The sequence below is a fragment of the Zalophus californianus genome, chromosome 13 (assembly GCF_009762305.2).
Source record: "Zalophus californianus isolate mZalCal1 chromosome 13, mZalCal1.pri.v2, whole genome shotgun sequence".
NCBI classification, from domain to species: Eukaryota; Metazoa; Chordata; class Mammalia; order Carnivora; family Otariidae; genus Zalophus; species Zalophus californianus.
This window is the reverse complement of record NC_045607.1, coordinates 30,755,410-30,778,704: the sequence shown is the minus strand read 5'-3', so window position 1 is coordinate 30,778,704 and position 23,295 is coordinate 30,755,410. Positions and strand designations below refer to the sequence as shown.

Here is a 23,295-nt window from a genome sequence, read left to right as displayed (position 1 = left end):
CCTGTGGGGCACAGGGGGGCGGAGTTTGATATACCCTACTCCAGCCTCCACTGGAGCGCTCTGCTTTTCTCTGTAGTCCTACTGTGATGGTGGGCTGGGGGGTGAAACATGGTGTCACCCTACCCTCTTGGCCCTGGAGAGGGGAACCTGGGGCCACTGCTGTTCGGAGGCCCTCACAGGGAAGTGAACAATCTCCCCTCCTGTGTCCCAGGCTTTTTTCAGATCCTTGCCCTCAACCTGTCTGTGCCTGGCCGTGGGCACACCCAGCACTGCAGTTCTACTTTGTTTTATCTCTGGCCAGCGGTTGGGACCCCAAACTCCAAAACTTAAAGGACGCACACAGTGCAGACCTGCACCCTCCCCACAGAGGAGACCCTCACAGCACTGTGCCTAGCACCCTTCTCCCCCAGAAAAGTAGTCATAGGGCTGCTGAGGTTCCTGGAATTCTATGGTGAAGCACAGCGAAAAGCTATGACCAGGATATCTGCCGTCTGCATGTGCCTCTGTCCCTTGCTGTTGAACAGCCACTTGATGGCACCAGGCAGGCCTTCTGTCCTTGGAGAGGCAATTTACCCTCTTCCAGATGTACTCTAGGAAGGGGAGCATTCTCTCCCAGTACAACCCAGGGGATCCCCATACCATGGCATTTTGTGCAAACCCTACCATGCCACTCTCTCTCCTGCTCTCTCCTCTCTCCGTGACTTCTCCCAACAAAAGGCTCCCTCCCCTTCTTGGCCCTGCAGCTTTTCTCTCCCCCAATTTACATCTCCGAACCTTGCATCTGCCATGTTCTCTCCCTACAATTGTGCAGATTGTTTTCTTAATCCTCAGATTGATTTCCTAGTTGTTCAAAATCATTTGATGCTGATATATCTGTGTTTAAGGGATGAGGCAAGCTCAGGTCCCCCTACTATTCCACCATGTTAACGCCTTCTCAATGTTCACAAAATTTTAAGTAAAAGAAGAGAATTGTTTAAATAAAACTGAATATACAATATGATCAAATTTTGTAAAACATATATATGGGTAGATGTATACATAGACAAAATTTAAAATATTAATTAAGCAACAATTATTTCTGGATATTAAGATTATGATGATTTTTCTCTTGTGATATTCTTCTGTACTTTCTAAATGTTAAATCTTTATCATATATACTTGGTGTCCTAGAGAGTTATTCAGTAACAAATAACAAAAAATAGAAATGGTTAACAATAAGGATTTTGCAACAGTAATTTTATTTGTAAGCTCAAATGAGTATTCCATGTGTACATGATGAAATTTAGGAGGGAATAGAGGAATCAGAAGTTTTTATTGCTAATTTTCATAGCTATAACACTCCAGCTAAGCAAGTTTATAACCACAAATGCTAGTAAAAACTGAGTAAAGATTTACAAATCTTTTTCTAATTAAAGACGATTTCTCACATTTTTTGACAGAATGGGGTTACACTACATTTTAAAAGAGCATATGATAAATGAATTCATATTTGAAACAATCCACTTACTGTGAATTTCACAATGTTATGAGAAGAAATCAATGCAGTTCCCTTCAGTTTTGATGCTATCAAACAATACAACAGCAGCTTTTTCAGGACTACCCTCCCCCCTTTTTCAGTGTATGCAAATTATTGAAGTTTTGCTCCTGAGTCAATGATATTTCTTTCTGACAGACATTCAGAAAAATCCTTAATTCTAGCAAGCTAATCTTCCTGTGTAGTTTGTTCTGCTGTTTTACGAGGAACGGTATTTTCAGAGTTGAGTCTTTTTCATTGGCAGTAAGAATGTATGTTTCCAATTCTCCTGCAGGGAGGAAAAGAAAGAAAGAAAGAAATCCCTGACATACCATGAGGCCTAGCATGAAATTCCCTTGAATACAATTGAAAGTGAAAATCTGAAATTGATTTCTTATGGTATAGTTCTTGGTAGATTTTGTTTTTTCTGTTTGTATTTTGTTTTTTGTTTTTAACCTTAATGTCTTCGTCTGAGCTTCCTCCAAGTTGCTTGAAGATTCAGAGAATGGACCTAATAAACCTGAGGGATGTGCTTGCTGTTATGTCAGATATGTCACTAGGCGAAGGGAGGATGCATTTGCCTTTAAAGATTGAACTAGCTTAGGGCTCTTGGGTAGCTCAGTTGGTTAAGCATCCAACTCTTGTGTGAGGTCACAATCTCAGGGTTGTGAGATCGAGCCCTGCATCAGGGTAGGTATGGAACTCGCTTAAGATTCTCTCTCTTTCCTTCTTTCTCTGCCCAACCTCTTAAAAAAAAAAAAAAAAGCTTAAACTAGCTTTATCATTCGTAAGCTGTTCTGTTTACCCTTGAACACTTTTCATCATATAGAAAATAAATATTATAGATTTTTTATGTCAATTTGGGATGAATGAATAATTAGAGATTAACAGGAATATGTGTCATTCAAATTTAACCTTGACAAAGAGTAGTTCTCAGTTTTCATTCTGAAATAGTTTAAACAATGAGTATAACTTAAACAGGGCTTAATGGTGTACTAAGTTCTTCCACATCTTACATCAATTCATTTTCTTAATAAACAAGTGAAGTAGGTATCATTACCATCATTCCCATCTTATGAAAATGGAGAGGTTCAGAGGTAAGTACATTGCTCAAGGTCATACAGTTGAATCCTTGAAGAAACGATTCAAATCCAGATCTTCATTGTTTATTTCTTAGACACCAAAATATCCAAATGCAATTGCTCAAAGCAGAAAATGTCCACTATGGTTTTTTTTGTAACTCATTATTCGTTCTTGTAAAAGAAGAAGAAATCTTTGACTATACCAAATTCCTCAATACCAAATCACAAATCAGTAATTTTTAAGAAAAACCCTAATTTATACCAAGTACTTATGTTGATATCAATTTGCATTCTTGTGACTCATTTTATAAGCCATTTCATCCCTTTGAATCTGGAAAGCCTAAGAAGAATATTTATGGAAACGTGTAACTCAGTGGAATAAAGAGAATGGCCCAGTCCCTGGATAACTGCTGGATTCAATTCTGCAGAACTGCTACTGGTAGTAGACTCTGATCTTTTAATTCACAATTCCTAAATAGAATCCCAAAATAGGAATACAAATATAAAAAATAAGTTTTAAGGCACTACAAAAAAACTAAGATTCATGGAGAATATAGTACAAGAATATGAGAGAAAGCTCCTGTAAGGAAGACAGAGTAGATTGAGAAAAAACTTATTTAGGCTTCACCTCTTGAAACAGATCCAATCTGAGAAGTTAAGAAGGAGCTTTGTACTTCTCCTTCCATCTGTCTCCGAAACTAGAGAACCAGCGGCTATACCAATGAAGTGGGAAACTTACCAGTTGTTCTGATTATAGGTGCTTCTCCATCAGATGGTTAAGATACCTCACTTTTGTATATTTATTCAGAAAAAGTAATTTGATAAATGTAAGAAGTGAGAGACATAACTTTAATTGCAGTAAATGCTCTAAAAGGAATTTCTAAAGAATTCTTTCAGGTCAAAATAAGTAACAATGAAGCAGTGGGGATAGGGTATTTCATATGAACAGAACAAAGAGGCAACAGAAGATGGAAGAAACTGCTGGAAAATTTGACTTGGAGTGCAAATTATGCATCAATGTGCCCTCTAGTTGAGGACAAATCTAATTAGAAGATTTGTTGTTTATCTGAGATGCAAGGGTTTACCTAGTTGGTTGATAAATGAAGAGACAGAAACAAAACTAAACAAATGAGGGCTGTAGTAAATTAATACAAAACAAGAGGAAGGAATATTATTCTGAATGGTCAAGGATAAATTTGTCCAAGAAAGTAATTAACTATAGGATTCAGAAGAATGTTTCATAAAACCTGACTTCTTTATCAGAAAGCAAGAAGCATAATTCTTAAGAGACAGAGTACTATAAGAAAGCTATAAAAAAACTATAAGTTATAAAGAAATCATATGCTAAATGTAGAAGAAAACAGAACAAGATTTAAAGGAATATGGATAATACAGCAAAGATTTGGAGGCAACAAAAATGCAATAATGGCACTAAAAATATGCTCTGGTAATGGTGGACCAGATTGCTTGGATCAATCTTCTTACCAAGAACAATTAGAAAAGCTAGAAAAAACATAAACAATATTTCTTTGAAGGCAGTAGAGAGCTACTAACATAGAAGAAATTTGCAAGAAACAAGATGCAGGAAAAGAAACAAACCTTACATGTGACACTGCTTTTCTCTTCAAGAAAGCTGCTGATTCTGAATGTGTCAGCCTAGAGGTTGAGAAATTAGTCAGAGTTTATGGAAGACTAACAGGGCCAGTAGTATGAAAAATGAAGTTGAGTCCACCAAAGTAGGGAGGCTATAGTCCACATACTTGGCTTTCAGGAGGGACCAGGAAAGGCTATGAACTAGGAGTAAGAATAAAGCAGAGGGAGAAAGAGAGAAGCCCTCTACATTGCGGGTCAGCAAACTTCTTTTCAGGGCCAGATGATAAATATTTTAGACTTTTTCAGGCCATACAGTCTCTGTTGTAACTACTTAACTCTGCTGTTGTGGCATGAGAAAAGACACAGACAATAAGTAAACACATGAACATGACTGCATGTTCCAGTAAAATTCTATTCATAAAAACAGGCCTAGAATCCTGTTCTTCATTAGCATCTGGGATTATTGGGTAGATACTGGTCATGATGCCAGGGTCAAATAGGCGACAAGAGTGATAGACACTGGCTTTCTGAATGGGAGGGGAAGACAAGGAGGGATTCAGGAAATCTCTGCTGCAGTTTGGGATTACTCTGTGTGGTAGATGGAATATGCCCCATGCAAAGATGTCCCAGTTCTAATCCCTGGAATCTGTGAATATGTTAGTTTACATAGCAAAGGGGAATTAAAGTTGCTGATGGAATTAAGGTTGCTAACCAGCTGACATGAAGATAAGGAGATTATCTTGAATTACTCAGGTTGGTCCATTGTAATCACAAGGGTCTTTAAAAGTGGAAGTAGACAGGCAGGAGAGTCAGAATGAGAAAAGAGGATGTGACTATGGAAGCAGAAATCAGTATTATGATATAAGAAAGACCTGATGGGCCATTTTGGGCTTTGAAGCTGGTAGGTGGCCATGTGACAAGGAATGCAGGCAGACTCTAGAGTTGGAAGATGCAAGAAAATGGATTTTCCCTTAGGGCTTTCAGACAGGAATATAGCCTTGATTTTACCCCGTGAGACCAATTTTGAACTTCTGACCTCCAGACTTACAGAAGAATAAATTTGTGTTGTTTTAAGCCACTAAGTTTGTGGCAATTAGTATTGGAACAATAGGAAATGAATACACTCCTTGAACCTGGGAGAAGGGCTGACAGAGCACGAAGGGTGAAGCAGCCCTGTGCACCAGGAGATGGAGTGCAGAGTTAGAGAATGAGGCTGAGTCTACGGCCATACCACCCTGAACGCGCCCGATCTCGTCTGATCTCGGAAGCTAAGCAGGGTCGGGCCTGGTTAGTACTTGGATGGGAGAATGAGGCTGAGGCCAGCCACTCACTTTCCTTTGTAGTTGAGCTATGCAAACTAACAAGGTATCAGTTCTCTAAGCTCCATACTCTGGGAATTAAGATCAGGAACAATTACCCAGCTATTCATAATCCTTCATGATTTAATGTTTCTTTAAAATGAGCAAGTACATAATTAACTCAGTTATTTATTTATCCAGCCCTGGTTATTTCCATCCCTGCTGTTTGTTTGATTAGAGCACAACTGATGAGACTGTGACTTAAAAAATTCACAAATGAATATTGCTTTTTATGAAAAAAGACCTTTCTCTGCATGACCTGAAGCTAAATAAGTCTCATTACATATAAATTCATAAAAGACAATAGTGGCAGGATTTTATCTTTGCAGGTACAAGATGGTGACATGAAGGACAAGAGGGGAGAAGGATGAAGGTTACCCTGTAAAATTCCTTTAATTAAAAAAATAGGATAATAACATAGGATGCAGATGCATCCTCTTAGCTTTTGACCAAGACATAAAGATAGAAGATAGAATGTTCCAAAGTGAGTGTTTTTATAGAGCTAAACAACTCACACATATTGAGAGTAGACAAGGATAAGTTTATTGGAGACGAGAAAGGATTTTGTGAAAATTTCTTTGTGTAGAATTACACTCTGATGCCTAAACCATTTAAGGAGGGTGGGGAGCATGGGAGGAATGTACTTCCTTCACCTCAGTTCCAGTGCAGGGGAAGATTCTCTCCTGCATTTGGCAGACACTGTGGATTGATGCCTGATTCATGCCTGAGAATATCAAAGAGAGAGATGCTATCTGAAGCTACTCATGGAAGCAGAGAGAGGCTGCATCTGGAGAGCAATGCATTTCCTTCCAACAGTGGGTCAAAGGTACCTAGATCCTGAAGAATAAGCATGGAATTCATGTCCATCATAAGAATGTTGGCCTGGGATCATTTAAAGACATTCTGCTCATTCTACTCTGTCAGAGGGGATTTCAGTGGAGAAGTTGATGGTGAACCATTGAGTACAGAAAATGAAGAATATTTGTGATGGCCTGATGAAGGAGAACCCCCACCAGGTCAAGAAAATGTGGCAGGAAGTCACCAATAGAGCAGAAAAGGACTCCAAGAGTTGGAGTCATTTTTAAACATCTACCAAGTCCTAGAGAGGGTTTGTATCAGCAGTGAAGTGAGACCTTAACTACCTTCTTCCCACCCTGCCCCCAGACTGCTTCTCTTTCTTCTCCCTGCTCTGAACTCAGAAGGCCAGGAAAAGGAGTAGTGGCTGCTCCTTAAGTCTGCTGAGAGAGTCTTCAGAGGAACAGTCAGCCCCATATGGTTCTCTGCCTGAGTAATGTAGAGGTGAGAGCCTATGGCTACTGGGCTGAAGCAGGAGAAGGAGAGGGAGAGGATAAAAGGGTAGACTGGAGTTGGAGTTATGTATTTGAAGGTCATGGGACATAGCTGAATGCATGGGACTGTGCAAAATTCCCCAGGGAACCTTTTCCCTCCCCCCAAAAATAGGAATATGGAGAATGAATCTGTGGGAAACACCATCAATTAAGTGGTGGGAAGTAGAGTAGGAGTTTGTTTTAAAAACTAGGAACAGCTCTTCATCAAGCCTTCTTTTGGTCAAAGGCCCCCATTTATGAGATGTCTTCCTGACACCAGGGCTTCAGTCTGTGATGTAAGAGGTCATGAGTAAAAGGTCACCTAGGAATTAAATCCATAAGCTTGATGTTACCAGTCTGTAGAAGTAATGAATGGAGCCATTTAGCTAGAGATATAAAAGGGAATAGAACTACTATGGAATGAACTCAGGGTTATTTATTAGTCCTTTGAATCACACTCTTATTTGCTTTTATATATGAATAGTAATACTGCCAGTAGTGTCTTCTGGAATGCAACTAAATGATAATAACTTTAGTAGCAATAACTACGATTTACTGGGCTACACTCTTCCAGGTCCTGACTTATATTGCACAATATTGTTAATCTTCCCTGAAATAAAGAAGGGAAAATATATTGACCAAGGACATGAATTAGGTCATGGCAGAGAATTCTTATTTCCCATGCATAGCATCAGTGAATGGTTTGTTCCAGCCTATTAATTATTTAAATAGTTATTATCTATGTTTGTCCTTCTTGCTTGAAATGAGAACTGCTGATCTAAGCTTATCTGCACAACATCTTTTAGCAATACAGAGAGTGTGTGTAACATCCTTTTTTAGCAGAGAAAAAAAGAGAAGGATGAATTTTACTATGAGCCAGGCAGCATTCCAGTCATTTTTACATACATTATCTCATTTCATTATGACAACAAACTTGTCAAATAGGTATCTTACCTTCCCTTTATAAATGAAAAGACCAAGGTCACTAAGTTAATAAGCAGCTGGATTCAGGATATAATCCCAGGGTCTGATTCCAGAACCTAGAATGTGGAATTAGGCCCTATATTCTTTCTATAATACCATTCAGAAAGTGCTTTCATGTCATACTTCATTTTATTTCTCTACATGCCCATGAAGTAGGCAAAAATGAAATGATATGATGCTGATTTTATGGACTAAGCATTTGTAGAACTGAACATAAGAACCAGCCTAGGTAATCTAATGAGTCAATGTGTTTTAAGCTGGAGAGCATGCTATTTTCAACTATGATTGCCTTGTTATAGTAGGCTGAAAAAATGCCCTCCCCCTAAAAAACAAATTCACTTTCTAATTCCCAGAGCCTTTGAATATTACCTTATTGGGCAGAAGATTGAATATTACCTTATGTGGCAAAAGATATAATTAAGTGAAGGATATTGAGAGGCAAGAGTTTATCCTGGGTCACCTGGGCCCTAAATGCAATCACAAATATTCTTTTTTAAAAAAATATATTTATTTATTTTAGAGAGAGAGTGTGCGTGTGTGTGCACATGAGCGGGGGGAGGGGAGAAGGGTGTGAGGGGAGAGGGAGAGGGAGAGAGGTAGGAGAGAAGCAGACTCCCCACTGAGTGTGGAGCCCTACATGGGCTCAGTCCCACAACCCCAAGATCATGACCTGAGCTAAAATCAAGAGTTGGATGCTTAACTGACTGAGCCACCCAGGCACCCTGTATCACATATATTCTTACAAAAGAGAGGCAGAGGGAGATTTGAAACAAAATGTAGAAGACATACACACAGAGAAGGTGATGTGAAGATGGACCAGAGAGGTGCTGCTACAAGCTAAGGAATGTTGACAGCATTGGAAGATGCAAGGAATAGATTCCATCCTAGAGCCTAAGGGAGTGTGGCCCTCCTGACACTTTGATTTCTGATTTCTGGTCTACAGAAATATGAGAGAATAAATTTCTATTCTTTTAATCCATCAAATTTGTGGTAATTTTTTAAGGCAGCCATAGGAAACCAATACACCTGTTATTCACTCTTACTTGGGAGGTAATATATTCAGTAGGTACTTTTCCTAAATCCTTAGATGATGCTGGGAGGAAAAATAGTATGGTGATTATATGTTTCTGAAATCATAAAAATATTAGTTTAAATTCAAACTTTATCACTTATGATCTTGGGTAATATATTTAATGCTTCTCAGTATCATTTTCCTTATTTATAAAATTGGGAGGCTGATAATATCTACCAAGTAGAATTGTTTAAAGAATTAAATGAGGTAATGCAATAAAAATGTAAAGTAGTTAGCACAACACTTGGTATAGGATAAAAAAAATATTCAGTAAATGCTAAAAATAAGAAAAGGAATATGAACCTAAGGGACATTTTTGAAAATACAAAAAGTAAGAAAATTATCTTGATATGTTATACTTGCAAGACAGAGTTATAAGAAAAGGCAGAAAAATAAAAAGGAATGATTCTTCTGAAACCTTATTTAGGGGATTTTGAGTTTTTTAAATTAATATTTACCATGAATATAGATGAAAAAATCATAAAATACTAGTAAATTCAATCTGGAAATATTTTTAAGAAGATAATACACCATGAGATTGTGGTACTTATTCCAGTAATGCAAAGTTGGTCTCATATTAAAAATTCAACCAATGTAATATGCCACATGAAAAGAATAAAAGATAAAAAGATAAATAAAAAGATGGCTTAAAATTATCTCAGTGGATAAAACAGAAAAACTATTTGACAAAATTTAATACTCTACAGGCTAAAATTCTTGGTGAACTAGGAATAGAAGAAATTCTCAAGCTGATAAAGAGAATCTTTGAACATGTCTACAGATAACACTGTACTTAATTGTGAAACATTAAACCCTAATTTCTTCTAAAATTTGAAACAAGAAGGATGTTCATTCTAAGCACACCTATTCAGCACTGTATAAGAGCTCCTAGCCAATGCAATAAGGCAATTAAAAGAAATTAATGGCATAAATATAAAAAGAGAAACTAAACTTTTGTTTGCAGGAAAACAACTAAAACTAATCAATTAGCAAGGTTACAGAAAAAATTTCAATATGAAGAGAGTATATTTCTACATCTCAGAAGAGAAAAATTGGAGAACTTACATTACTTGACTTTAAGACTTACCATTACCAGAAATTTAGACTAACTAAGGCAACACGATATTGATATGAAAAGAGTTAGAGTCTAAAAATAACATTACACAAAGATAGTTCATTGATTTTTGACCAAGGTGCCGAGTCAATTCAATGGAGGTTATTTATTTATTTTAAAAAACAAACAAACTGCTAAATCTTCCAAAAGAGAGCACAAGAGAATATAATTGCAAGGTAGGAAAATTTTTTTGGAGAAAAAATCATAAAAACACCGATATTACAGAACTTTGATAAATTTTATTTTGCCTAATCAAAAATTTCTGTTCATCAAAAGATACCATTAATGTGGGGCACCTGGGTGGCTCAGTTGGTTAAGCTTCTGACTCTTGATTTAAGCTCAGGTCATGATCTCAGGGTTGTGATATCAAACCCCAAGTTGGGCTCCGTGCTGGGAATGGAGCCTACTTAAGATTCTCTCTGCTTGCCTCTCTCCCCACTCTCTCTTAAAAAGAAAAAAAAAAAGGATATTAAGGAAGTAAGTATATAAACCATTAATTGGGGAAAAAATACAGCATATATGTCCAACAAAGAGGTTGTATCTAGTATATATAAAGAACCCCTTTATATCAACAATAATTAGGTGAACAACCGAATTAAGAAGCCTTAAGCAGATACTCACCAAAAGAAGATATATCCTCAGCATCACTTGGCATCAGGGAAATACAAATCAAAACCTCAATGAGATACCACCTCACACCAGTCAGAATGGCTAAAATTAACAAGTCAGGAAACTACGGATGTTGGCAAGGATGTGGAGAAAGGGGAACCCTCCTACACTGTTGGTGGGAATGCAAGCTGCTGCAGCCACTCTGGAAAAGAGTATGGAGGTTCCTCAAAAAGTTGAAAATAGAGCTACTGTATGACCCAGCAATTGCACTACTGGGTATTTACCCCAAAGATACAAATGTAGGGATCCGAAGGGGCACATGCACCCCAATGTTTATAGTAGCAATGTCCACAATAGCCAAACTATGGAAAGAGCATAGATGTCCATCAACAGATGAATGGGTAAGGAAGACGTGGTATGTGTGTGTGTGTGTGTGTGTGTGTGTGTATACACACACAATGGAATATTATGCAGCCACCAAAAAGCGAAATCTTGCCATTTGCAACGATATGGATGGAACTAGAGGGTATTATGCTAAGTGAAATAGGTCAATAAGAGAAAAACAATTATCATATGATCTTACTGATATGTGGAATTTGAGAAACAAGGCAGAGAATCATAGGGGAACGGAGGGAAAAATGAAACAAGAGGAAATCAGAGAGGGAGACAAACCATACGAGACTCTTAATCTCAGGAAACAAACTGAGGGTTGCTGGAGTGGAGAGGGGTGGGAGGGATGGGGTGGCTGGGTGATGGACATTGGGGATGGTATGTGCTATGGTGAGCTCTGTGAATTGTGTAAGACTGATTAATCACAGACCTGTACCCCTGAAACAAATAATACATTATATGTTAGTAAAAAAAAAAAAGTTAAGGTCATGAAAACCAAGGAAAGCATGAGAAATCATCACAGATTGGAAGAGATTATGTAGACATGATAATTAAATGTAATGTGATATTCTGGATTGCATTTTAAAATAGAAATAAAGGCAAATAAAGACATTAGTGAAGAAACTTTTGAAATTCAGATAGTCTGCAGTTCATTTAATAGTGTTGTATCAATAATAGTTTCTTAGTTTTGATAACTGTATTATGGTTATACAAGATGTTAACATTAGGGGAACCTGGGTGACAGATGGACAGGAATTCTCTGTACTATCTCTGTAACTCTTCTGTAAATCTAGAATTATTTAAAATAAAGTTTAAAAAAATACCCAAAAAAGAGGAAGATATATCAATGGCCAATAATGAAAATGGCCATGAGAAAAGGCCCTTAATATCATTATTCACCACACAAATGCAAATTAAAATTACAATAAGACATCATTCCCACCCACGAAAATGACTAAAAGAAGAAGGACTGACAACTTCAAATGGTGACAATATGGAGCAACTGAAATATTTGCTAGTAAGAACATAAAATGGTACAACAATTTCAGAGAATTGTTTGGCAATTTCTAATGAAGTTAAACGTATGTATTCTAGGATTCAGCAACTTCATTTGTAGGTGTTTACTCAAGAGAAATGAAAATATATGTTCACAAAAGACTTGTATAAGATTGTTCATAGAAATATATTTTTTCATAGCTCAAACCAGACACAAACCAAATGTCTATCTAAGGGAATGGATAAACACATTACAATATATTCATTTAATTGACTAATATTCAGCAATTAAAAATAAACTGTAAGACATACAATAATTTGGATAAATCCCCAAATCATCATATTAAGCAAAAGGAGTCAGTCACATAAAATTACATAATGATTCCATTTATATGACATTCAAAAACTGGTGAAACTGATCTGTAGAAGTGGGATGGGGCTTTGGAGTTGATTGTAAAGGGGCATAAGGATCATCCTGAGGATTATGGAAACATATCTGATTTGGGGTGATGGTTATGTGGGTGTACATAATTATCAAAATTTATTGAACTAAACCTTTAATATCTGTGCATTTTTATTTTAATTACACCTAAATAAAAATATAAAAGTCAAATATTTACTGGGCTTGGTATTTTAAAAATTTCACAGAAATACAATTATTCCAGTTTGCTATGCTTTCACAAAAAGAAGGGTGGGGAATATTTAAGAAACACATATTGAAGCACACAGATTCTTTTTTTTCTGTAATAGAAATTTAGTTTGTATATTATTGCTATAGTGTGAAGAGACAATTCGAAAACAATATACAAAAATAAAAGTGAATGTTTTATTTCCCTTAGATGTTGGAATTTTAATTTGCTAGTATTCCATTGTCAGCTCTGCTGTGTGGGTGGAACAGTCAGGATCACTAAAAGATAGGTTTCTGGGGACCTGCACCATGACGCTGGACTAAGCTCGGGCATAGGTGTATATATTCCCTACCCAAATCTGTAGAATAATTGAAATGCATGTTTAAAAAAATAATAAATCCACAGAATGCTAACAAACAGGAAAATGTGTCCCTAGACTAGAGATAATTAATAAGAAAATATGGCTCTGAATTGATGGAGAAAACTGCAGCTCAAAACACACAAGAGAAGGAAGACTTGTGTGCTCCTGGGGGTACTCCACACTTAGAAACATTGGGCAAAAGGAATCGGAGGAGTCCTGGGTGATTGGGGAACAGTGTTCAGAGCTCCCCAGCAGGTTGGTTCTTGTCCCACTTCCAATTTAACGTTGAGCAAGGGAAGCAGATGTTTTTATCTACCAGTTCACTTAGAAAATGTGCATAGCTGGGATAGAGATACAGTATCACCCCGGTAGCTAGGGAAACCCAGAAGAAATGCTATTGACACACTGCCTCCTGGAGTATATCCTTCTCCTTCAACATCACTACAAGGAGCAGGCACTATACACCCAGAGTATCCATAAATGAATGAATGAAGATGATCAGTGATGTAGAAATCACACAACCAAGAATCACCAAATATTTGAGAAAAGCAGTACCATAAAAGATAGGCATTAAATTCAACCAAAAGAAAAATACCAAAGAAACAAGAACAATGGAGAAAATACTTTTGTATATGTATAATTAATATTTTCATAAAGATACTTATGAGAACAGGTAATTATTAAAAGGACCCAATTAGAGATTTTAAAAATGAGTAACATGATCAAAATTTAAAAAGTAAAACCAATGGACTAGGAGAATGGATTTAGCTAGAATGAGGTATAGAACTGAAAGTATTAGCTGAGAAATTCTCCTAGAATTTATTATCGAAAGCCAAAGAAATATAGAAAGCATGAGAAAGTTAAGTGGAAGGGACTATTATATAGAATTTCTAATCTGTACCTATACGAGGCAATAGAATGGAGATCAATTAATAAAAGAAAGATAAAAGAGCATTCTATATGGCTGAACAAAAACAAAATTTTAAGTAGAAAAGTCTCTCAGAGAGACAAGTAGTATTTAAAAAAAAGAACCACACAAGTTTCAGGACAATAATTAAAAGAAAAGTTTCATTTCATTTAATGGTAGGAAAATATTATTTCCTACAGAGGAATAACAATTGGGTTTACATCAGACTTTTCTAGATTCCAGCAGCCAGTGGAGTAAGCCTTAAAAATTCTTAGAAAACATTATTTTGAATCATGAATTAAGATAGAATGGACACTTTTATGTTAATAAATTTGAAATTTCAGTGAAATGAGAATTCACTATAAAAATTAAACTTAGCTAAAATTGACACAATAAGAAGTAGAAAGTATAAATTGTCTTTTTATTGCTTTCTTCGGGGTAATGTTTGTTTAGAAATGAATTATCTTACATTCTCTCCTTTATGTATATAGCAGCTCCTTGAGAGGACTATTCCTATGAAACCAAGTATGGTCCTATACAGTGAAAAACTGAAGGTCCTTTCCCTTACATTTCCTTTCAGACTACATTTAAGAAACTTTCCCATCATGCCTGTTATACCTGTGCATAATGTGTATGTTAACTGCTCCCTGCCTGTCTCTCCTGTATAAATACATGCTGATGGCAGTCTGGGTCCAGGCAGAGTTATAGGAGCCTTGGCTGGAACAAGAGAGTGGAAACGTGCATCCAAATAAATACTCAAATAGGTCTTATTCTTACCATTTTCCACAGATTGGTGCTAAGGCAAAGTGATAATGTTTTAAACATCATCACAGAAGGAGATCATGGTGATAATTTGTTTAAAACAAATTAAATCCTGATTCTAAATGCTTACGCTGTGTATAAAATATATTTTGCCTGGGGAGGATGGGTGAAATAGGTGAAGGGACTAAGAGTACACTTCTTGTGATGAGCACTGGTAATGTATAGAATTGGTGAATCACTATATTGTACACCTGAAACTAATATGTATGTTAATTATACTGGAATTAAAATTTTAAAAATAATAAAATACATACCAGTTAAAAGTAAATAAAAATAAATGCATTTTGCATACATTTTTAGGCATTTGTATTAATTTAATTTAACAATTGAATTAATTAAATGAATATTGTCAAAACTGAACAGGCAACTAAATAGGACATGGATTCATGGATTATAAAAGTTTACTGAGAAATAGCTAAGTGGGCAGAAGGTCCTCATGGGGTGTACATGGGATTATATATATAATCCACACTGGTATTTCTTTACTAATAAATGGCATAGCCATGCTTCCCCTAGTAGGTAAAAACTACTGTTTGGTTCTTTATTTTAGTGCTCATCTAATCATTTCGGTAATAGAAGTTATAGTAATAAATTAAAACATAATAAAGTATCAACTAAAACTTTGTGTTTCCAAGAAACTGGTAAACTTTCTCTATTTTCTGTAGTGTGATCCTTCCATGTTCTGCATTTTGCTTAGGCTATTAGAAAGCACCCAGAGGGCTCCTGGGTAGCTCAGTCAGTTAAGTGTCTGCCTTCAGGTCAGGTCATGATCCCAGGGTCCTGGGATGGAGTCCCCCCCTCTGCCTGCTCCTCTCCCTGACAAATAAATAAATAAAATCTTAAAAAAAAAAAAAAAAAAGCACCCAGAAAAGTTTGAGACTCAGTTCCAGAAATTTCATTAATCCTTGTAGGTAATATATGACCTTTCTATCTTCTATAGTATTGGTGTTCTCTTTCCATATGTATTTTATTAACATTTTTTATAATAACTGTCTTTCAACATGAATGTATCACATATAAATGTATAACACAATAATACAAATTGTGGCATTATGGGAGAAACTTTATAGGTAGATTCAAGTCACTTTTATTTATCCAGATTTCCCATTATATTCCATTGGCCAAAATCTAATCTAATTGGTTTATTGATGTATTAGTTTGCTAGGGCTGTCATAACAAAGTACCACAAACTGAATGGCTTAGAATAACAGAAATTTATTGTCTCACAGTTCTAAGGCTCGAAGTCTGAAATCAAGATGTTAGTAGGGCCATACTCCTGAGGGCACTAGGGAAGGATCTGTTTCAGATTTCTCTCCTAGCTTCTGGTAGTTCCTTGGCTTGTGACAGCGTAACTCCATTCTTCACATGGTTTCTCTGTGTGAGCTTATCTGCATCTAAATTTCCTCTTTCCATAAGGACGTTAGTCATAATTGTATTGAGGCCCGCCCTAGTCTAGTATGACCTTATCTTAACTAATTACATCTGCAATGACCCTATTTCCAAATGAAGTTACATTCTGAGGTACTGGGAGTTAGAACTTCCATATAGGAAGGAACTTTTGGAGGACTCAGTTCAATCCATTAGAGCTGGTTTCTACCTATTCTCCAAAGAAGTCTTCCATTAATATGTTAAATTGGAAGTTGTAGCCCCTAGAATGAAAAGCTAAATTTCAGTATTTGTCAAAACATAGGTGGGAAGAAATCTATTATTTTGCCCTCCCAAATATCTGTCTTTTCATTGACAACTCCTGTAGTTTTTAGCATAATCATCCAAATGTCTGAAGTGAGGGGATAAGAAATGAGCACCTCATCAAAAGTTGCCTATTAGACTAGGTTTGTTCTCCTTGATGAATACACATGGCTGGTGGCCAGTAAGGAATTGTCTCTTGTTTTAAATTTTTATTTGAGGACACTTATATGTGTTGCCCATTTTATGATAGTTCATCTATATACACCAGTCATTCAGTAGACCAGCATCGAAGACTGACAGGAAATATGAGTAAATGCACATTGAAATTGACAGGTGGACAGGCTGCTCCCAAGCAGCATCCATCTACTCAGCTGGAGCCAGTCAGACCCCAGATACACATCAGACTCCTTTGGAAAATGTCATTAAGTGTTTGTTTCTCCATTTTTACAAAGATCTCGTTCAGACAGTGGGGAAGTGAAATACATTAACTACAATAAAAAATGGTGATAACCTCATTTTTCTGAATTTTTCACTATGGAAAGGACTTCGTTATTGGCAAAGGGCTCTGCTACTGAGGAGCTGCCCTGCTGCTCCTCACCCCTACCCCAGTGGAGAATTATGAGAGAAGGTGCGGGAGGTAGAAGTACAACTGAATTTTCCAAACTACTCTTCTCAGGCTAATCCCAATGGTCTTTTCTGTATGGTGAAGAAGCAACCCACCATAGATGACATTTGTGAGGGTACAACGCTTTGAGTCTCTTAGGTGGTATGAAATGTGTATTGAAGGGAAAGTCTATGTCTGTACAGGGCTTACTTTCAATAATAATAATAATGGAATATACTATCGCTAGATGCTATGCCAGCCGTCTAACATACCTCATTGAATCCTCTGAATTTCTTACAAAGAGACAGCATTATTTTCATCACCACTTTACAGATGAAAAAGTCAAGCTAGGTGAATTACAGTTATTAGGGAGTCTGTTTCCTAGCATGATGCTCTTTCCATTCTCTTTTGAGTTTACTGCATATGTTTTTACCTATGTAATGCATCCAGATCTCATCTGTGTGTGTGTGTGTGTGTGTGTGTGTACATGCTTCTGAGCTCTTTGAGCTGCAAAGGAAAGCCTTTACCCCCTCACTCACCTTACTGCTCCTGCTTCACAAGAAATCGTACCTGCTCCCTTCCTCTAAGTCCTAAGGCACCTCATAGTTTCCTGGTGACTATAGCATAATCCAGTCATTACATGCTCTAGGATGTGTTTTGTGTAGCCTATGTCCCCCAGTAAAGTAAGAAATCTCTGAAGAGTGACAGAAAAGTTATAGGTTAGAAGATGTACACTGGCTGACCAGGGATTGAATCCTATTCACAGATGTCATTTCTTGGCCAACACAGGGTTTCTTTGTTAGCATTTCCAAAAAGGTTTTATTTAACTTTTAAGAAATCAAAGATTCCATGTAAAACCAGATTTGCAGCTTCTCTTGAAAACCAGAGAACTGATAACACTTTGTCCCTTTCCTGTATGACAAGCGCTATCTGCCTCCTTTAGAAGGGCACACTCTGGTCCACCCCAGGGCCGTCCACTTAGGAGTCTGGGTCTGCAACTATACCCAGATTTCCTCAATTACTCTTACTGCTTACTTGACAGACTTTCTGAGCTTGCCAATTACTGTTTTCCTTGAATCATGACTACCATCATTTGAGGCACTGCTAGCAAGGCATCTGTTGAGGACTAATTAGCCAGGACTGCCCTTTTTCGTTCATGGTGGGTTTTGAAGCTGTGTGACTTTTATTTAATAGTCCTTGATGGTGTTGATGGCTTCCTTCATTCACAACTAGAAAAACTCTAGGCTGCTAAGCAGTCAAAGGAGAATCCAACTAACCCCTCCCTGCAGCTTCATCACCCACCTTCCTCAGGGTGCGTGAAGCAGAACTTTGTAGAACTGTGAGAAACTGCTAAGGATATCCAGGAAGTGTGACTGCCTCAGAAATTTGAGGGCATCTTTTTCACTGAAATGAAGACTCAGGTCCTGTATATTTTTTCTACCCAGCTACAAACTATCTAGAGAATGTCAGTCCTTTCCTTCAAACTGAGGAGAATGATATGAAGTGGAGAAAGTTAAGGATTTATCAATTTATCCTGGCAACATTTTAGTGCTGTGTTCAGAGCTGGAGATAGCCCTCTTGTATTTTGATTCAACAAATATTTATTGAGCACCTTCTATGTATAAAGCACCATGTTGGGCAGAGTGGCTGCTGATCCCATTCCACTTTTGCAGAGCACCAACACACATGATCTTATCTAATCCAATGAGGGGGGTACTTTATTGTGCCTGTTTTCTAGATGATATAACCCTGAGGCTGAGGAGGACCTTACTCAATGCCAGTGTGAGAAATAAATGAAGAGCACAACCAAGACTTGAACTCGGGGTTTGGGACTCTATTTCAGTGTAGTCCATAGAATTCGTAATGTTATTTTGGGCCATGCCAATTTAGAGGAATTGGTCTCATTGAAAACAAACTGCATTCCTCTGGCTTCTTCCAGTTTACTAGGGTGTATCAAATGGGATCACAAGTATAGATGAAAACATCTTCTCCTCTACCATATGGACAGCACCATTTTCCTATTGAATTCTGAGTCCTGGCAAAGGAAAACCATTATACTGGAAGAGGGATCCTCAACATTGCAACTGCTGCTGATGTCCACCATTATTGGCACAGATGCTGCTCTTTATGACAAATCCAATATACCGAGCCAGCATTGCAGGTGCCGCTGAAGTCCCACTGCCCTCAGCTGCTAACACTCATTAACGTAGGCATGAGGTGGCGCAGCAGCCCTGGACATTTGAGGGTATAGGCACGACTGATGTGCCAAAGCACAGCTGTGTTCCCTGGTGCTCTGTGCACACCCATGGTATGCCGCTGTTTGGGGAGTGGGCATAGAGCTAAAAGTGATTTAGTTCAGTGGAAGTGGTCATGGAATGCTCCAGAGCCAAGAGTTCTTTTTCTATCAGACCTAGTAACAAGTGGAGAAAAAGTGGTGAGAGTCGTCCTGCTTCCTCTGTGTCTGGGCAAGCATAGTCCCCATTCCCTTTGAATCAGGCACTCTTATGGATGAGCAGTAACATTTTTCTGGAGATGAGACACCCTTAAGAATCAGGCATTTATGGGGCGCCTGGGTGGCTCAGTCGGTTCAGCGTCTGCCTTCACTCTGGTTGTGATCCCGGGGTCCTGGGATCGAGTCCCACATCGGGCTCCCTGCTCTGCAGGAGCCTGCTTCTCCCCCTCCCACTCCCCCTGCTTGTGTTCCCTCTCTCGCTGTGTCTCTCTCTGTCAAATAAATAAATAAAATCTTTAAAAAAAATCAGTCATTTACTGCCACATTTTATGCCCTAATTCTAGTAGGAAAGCACAGGTAGTCACATGCCATTTATTAATTCAGCAAACATAAGCTAAGCACCAGTTACATACAAGGTAAAAGACCTAACTCCCTCATCTTCAGCTTGCTCCCAGGTTAGAAAGGGAGTCACGAGATAAATGTAATTACAATGCAGTATGAGGAGTGCTAGGCCAGAGGTAAGCTACGGGCAGTACGAGAACATAGAGGCGGGTCCTTCACATCCCCCGTCCCACCTTGGGGGATTGAAAGAAGGCTTTCTGGATGAGGTGGTGTCTGAGCTGATACATGAAGGACAAATAAAAGTCGGAACAGTATGTAAGAGATATCAGGGGGAGAACACTTGGCACACTCAGCATGAAGGGAGGAGACAAGGTTTGGGTGAGTTGTGCTAAGATTTGGGGCTGATATATATGAAGTCTTTGTCAAGCTCATGAAGGACCATGGCCTAAGCATCAGGCCAGGGAAAGGGTTAAACCAGTGAGTGACATGGTCAGATTACATTTTAGATCACTTCTGGATGCAGAGCAAAAGATGGACCTGGGGAGGGGACAAATAAGAACATTCCACTTTCTCTGGGAAGGTGATGCTTGTGAACTGAACAACTCTGGGAGCTGTGAGGACGGAGGGAACACCCACCAAGCCAGTCAGATCAGCCTGGCGGTCAGAAGGGTGACAGCTGTTCCAGGCACTTTCCCTGACTACCCTGTGGTGCACAAGCCCCTTGGGCAGGGGCAGGCAGCTTCATCCCGCCTTACTGCCAGTGGACACCTGTCTGACCACACAAAACTGTGCTTGGCACATGTACCCACCAGATCTGGGCAGGGCAATGAGCTTCCAAAACCGCTATCATCTTCAGGAGCCTAGAGAAGCTGACAGCAAGGAGAAGTCAGACCAGCCTTGGTTGGATATTGACAGTGGTGGTGGTTATAGAGTAGGGCTGGGCCCGAGGCCAAATGAGTTGGCAGGGTCTGCCTGGCCTCTGCCTTGCCCCCTTCAGCTCCATCTGTCTAATAGTGGATGTCAGCCTTGAAGGGTGCCAGCCTTTGAATCTGGCAATTCTGAAAACGGGAGGAGGACATACAAGATGTATGCTCCTGGGTGGAAGACGGCCTAAAATGTTCAGGGCTAGAAATCAGTCACAGTGTGACCAGAGATATCCTTTAAACACTGTTCCCATCCTTTGCTAGTTCTTCCTTTTGTCATTATCATTCTGAAAGAGACTCCGAAATTAATGTATCTATAAAGACATTTGCGATGGGGCCAGGGAATGAAAACCTAATTCAAAATGACTTAAGCAAAAATGAATTATTTGCTTAAATTACTGCAAGGTCCTTGAAAAGTGATACTTTAAAGCATGGCTAGGTTCAAGGGTTCAAAATCATATAAAGGCCTCTCTCCTAGCATTCCTATGCTTAGAGCATTTTAAACGCTTAGAATCCCAGTAAAAGGAGACATTTTCTTTCCTGTGAGCAAAAGTCCTGGATTTTAATTCACTTTTCCTGGTTTGGATCTTTTTCCATCTCTGAGACACCACAAGGCTAGGGCAACGGGAGTTTCTGATTAACTAGGTCGGGTCTGTGCCCATGCTTGGAAGTAGGAGAGATTTTATATCCCCAAACTACATGGATTAGTGGTTGAAGAATGGTGGTTTGTTAGAGGAAATATGGATAGCATTACTGGTAAAAGAGAGAATACTGCAAGCCAAAATAACAGACACCTAACCTCACTGAATCTTTGGCTTACCAAGCTATGTAGACTAAGGGCAAGTAATTTGATGAAGATTATCTGCTGATGATAATGATGGTGATGTTAATTATCATTGGTATTTTATGAAAAGATAACATGTATAATTATATAGTTTGGTATATAGTTCAGTAATTTTCCTGGTTTTCCTAGTCAGAAGAATGGTTGAGGCACTTTGCTGGGTTAATGTATCACTTACCAGTTATAAGGGCTACGGGATGATCCAGCGCCTAGGAGACATACTCTTAAAAAGTTTCCTCAAGGTTGCTGGAGTGGTGGGGGGGGTGGGAGGGATGGGGTGGCTGGGTGATAGACATTGGGGAGGGTATGTGCTATGGCGAGTGCTGTGAATTGTGCAAGACTGTTGAATCACAGTTCTGTACCTCTGAAACAAATAATGCAATATATGTTAAGAAAAAAAAAAGAAGATGATAGCAGGAGGGGAAGAATGAAGGGGGGGAAATCGGAGGGGGAGACCAACCATGAGAGACGATGGACTCTGAAAAACAAACTGAGGGTTCTAGAGGGGAGGGGGGTGGGGGGATGGGTTGGCCTGGTGATGGGTATTAAGGAGGGCGTGTTCTGCGTGGAGCACTGGGTGTTATGCACAAACAATGAATCATGGAACACTACATCCAAAACTAATGATGTAATGTATGGTGATTAACATAACAATAAAAAATTTAAAAAGTTTCCTCAAGCAACTTTACGTCATAACTCATATCAACATCAAAGTTAGATGGTTAAAATAAAATATCCATGATAATACTCTACTATTCCAGTAACACCTTAAGGTTGTTTTTAATAAGCCCTCAAGACATTTCTCTTATACCTTTCATGGAACTGTTATTTTATAAAATACACTTATAAATTAAAAATAACATGAATACACACTCAGAATATTAGGCATAAGTTCCTCAGAGTCCTATCTGGAATTCTTGATGTCAAATTCTCCGATTACCTTGGCACCAAACATTTAACACATATTGGCTAAATAAAAGAAAGAAAGAATAAATGACCATCTTACCATGTTACCCAGGTATACACTCAGGATGACATACCCAGGTATATCCCCGAAAGTGGAATTGCTGGATCAATCATATGGTCATTTTATTTTTAATTTTTTGTGAACCTGCCATACTGTTTTCCATAGTGGCTGCACCATTTTACATTCCCATCAGTAGTGCACAGGGTTCTAATTTCTCCACATCCTTGTCTGTGGCGCCAGCGAACTAATACAGAGAGGAATTGCATTGAATTTGTAAATTGCTTTGAGGGAGGGACATTTTTAGATAGGCTGAATTTTGTAACTTTGGGCTGAATGTGTAAAAATGCTCAGCCAGCAGCCAAATGTGTCTGAGTTCAACTCAGTAGAGGCGTTGCTCCTATACTGGGATCTATGTAAAAATGTATTCTTTTTTTACTGGGGTTGAGTTTATCATTAGAGTGGCAGTTTTCTTAAGGTGCTAGTTATAATTAGAATATATTTACCTGCCCTATTTTAACAGGCAGGAATATTGTGCTCGCACTATTTTTTTTTCCATTTCCCTTTAAAATATTCCTCTCATTAAACTTCTAGGGCTGTACAAGTCAGTTTTAGGCTAAAAATAGTATTGTTGCTATTGCTGCCATAGTTCCATGTGGAAAAAACATAGCCAACTTTTTTACAGAAAAGGAAAAAATAATTTTCTGAAAAATAATTTTTTT

General features: G+C 38.2%; 1 protein-coding gene and 1 long non-coding RNA gene across 2 annotated transcripts in view; one reads left to right on the top strand and one right to left on the bottom strand.

Moving 5' to 3' along the window:
• The window catches only part of PLPPR1 (phospholipid phosphatase related 1), a 318,711-nt gene that overhangs the window by 12,729 nt on the left and 282,687 nt on the right, over window positions 1-23,295 (top strand). The window lies entirely within an intron of this gene.
• The window catches only part of LOC113934537, a 28,041-nt gene continuing 6,018 nt past the window's right edge, over window positions 1,273-23,295 (bottom strand). Inside the window, exon 3 of the long non-coding RNA XR_003523724.1 lies at window positions 1,273-1,802. This is a non-coding gene — a long non-coding RNA (uncharacterized LOC113934537). The remainder of the gene's footprint in view (window positions 1,803-23,295) is intronic.